The sequence below is a fragment of the Hordeum vulgare genome, chromosome 7H (genome assembly GCF_904849725.1).
Source record: "Hordeum vulgare subsp. vulgare chromosome 7H, MorexV3_pseudomolecules_assembly, whole genome shotgun sequence".
NCBI lineage: Eukaryota > Viridiplantae > Streptophyta > Magnoliopsida > Poales > Poaceae > Hordeum > Hordeum vulgare.
In genome coordinates, this window is record NC_058524.1 from 120,254,897 (window position 1) to 120,257,232 (window position 2,336).

A 2,336-nucleotide genomic window follows, 5' to 3' on the forward strand; every position below is an offset into this window, starting at 1 on the left:
AACGGCCACATGCCTCCGCGCAGCCCACCGCGCCCAGAAGAGGGGCCTACCCCGCACCGTCGTGCCCTGCTACTAGCGCCCCGTCACCTCCCGTTGCCAACAGTCGTGCATGCCAACCTCGCGTGTGAGGGAAGGATGCCTTGCCGCCGTCGACGCCGACCGAGCTTTGCCCGACGACGGCAAGGAGGTACAGGAAGGAGGGGAATGACCTGGTAGCGCTAGGGTTTCGCCGTCACGGTCACTGACTCCGCACAATTGTTTAGTGGCTACACCTACGGTACATACAGACTCCGCACAATTGTTTAGTCGCCGCACCTCTGTTACGTACAGACTTCGCACAATTGTTTAGTCGCCACGCATACGGTACGCATACCTTGTTAATTAACAGATCGAAGATCGCACCCCACTACTAGTAGCTAACTGCATCATGCATAATGATCTTGAATCTTGATCAGTTATTTTTGCCTTTTTCCTGCCTGCCGGCGCCTGACAAATGTTTTTGTTTATTCCCTGTGTGGTCTCCAGATTGCTTCCGGTAGTCTTGCATACGCCCCGCGGTCCAATCCTTGGAATAAACGTACGTGCCACTCCCCCAAACTATATTGCGCCTGCGGTTCACGCTCGTAGTTAAACAACGGAGAAGTAACATGCGTACATGCCTGTAGCCGTGGAGGTCAACATGCAGTTTCCGTAGCCCCTCGAGGGATGATGGAGATCGCCCATGGCCATGTGATTACGTGAGTTTCATTGTTAATGCATGCTCATGAAAGATCTGCTCAATAGAATTATCGGCAATACAACGAGGACGTTGGATCATGCAAATCGAGCCACCGCGTATTAATGTCTTGTACAGTACAGTTGGAAGTAAAAAAGAAGAAGAGAGCCACGCTCTGACAGCCAAGCATCGCCTGATTATTGGTTGGATCTTGGGAATTGCTTTGTTCAGATCTCGTTCTCAGACTACCCACAATAAAAATAACATAGGTATTACTAGTAACATAAGTGCCACCTAAGCAAAAATATGATGTGACAACTAATAAATGAGAATAGAGAGAAATTAAAAGGGTGCTTGGATACATTTTAGTCTCATGACTAAAAGTAATGAGACCAAAACTTGCTAGTCTCATCCATGCTTGGACCCAAATACTAAAGAGACTAAAATTAAGTTAATGAGCATTTATTATCCTCCAAACCCTTCAATCCAGAACTTGCCTCACGAGTTAAATGAGGAGAGAGATGACTAATGCATATTTTAGTAAGGGTATCCCTCACTAAAAGATTTTAGCCTCAAGACTAGTTTTAGCATCTCTTTAGTCAGGGGTGCTTGGAACTTTAGCCTCTTAAAAAGACTAGTTTTAGTCAGACTAGTTTTAGTCCCTTGGATCCAAACACCCTCTCAGTAACTTAGGCTGGCCATAGTGAGGGTATCATAACTAGTATCATAGTCTTGGGACTAGCAAACATGCTGATGTGGCAAGTAATTAAAAAGAGAGAGATGATTAGAGTAACATAGGTAGATACCGTATCATGTTAAATGTTATGCTACCATGTGTCATGCATGTCAATAAATGAGATCACCTATGATACTAGTTTATGATATTATGCACTATAAAGATAGTATCATACAATAGCAACATATGCATGATACTACTATATGTTACTCCCCACTATGAGCAGCCTTAGCATATTACTACCTCTATGACTAACATAGCGGATACTGATGACCCACAAGTATAGGCGATCTATCGTAGTCCTTTCGATAAGTAAGAGTGTCGAATCCAACGAGGAGCAGAAGGATCTGACAAGTGGTTTTAGCAAGGTAATCTCTGCAAGCACTGAAATTATCGGTAACAAGTAGTTGTGTGATAAGATGATTCGTAGCAAGTAGCAAGTAACAAAAGCAACCACGGTTCAGCAAAGTGGCCCAATCCCTTTTGTAGCAAGGGACAAGCCTGGACAAACTCTTATAGGAGGTAAAGCGCTCTCGAGGACACATGAGAAATTTTGTCAAGCTACTTTTCATCATGTTCATACGATTCGCGTTCGCTACTTTGATAGTTTGATATGTGGGTGGACCGGTGCTTGGGTGCTGCCCTTACTTGGACAAACCTTCCACTTATGATTAACCCCTCTCGCAAGCATCCACAACTACGAAAGAAGAATTAAGTCAAAGTCTAACCATAGCATTAAACTAGTGGATCCGAATCAGCCCCTTACGAAGCAACGCATAAACTAGGGTTTAAGCTTCTGTCACTCTAGCAACCCATCATCTACTTACTACTTCCCAATGCCTTCCTCTAGGCCCAAATAATGGTGAAGTGTTATGTAGTCGACGT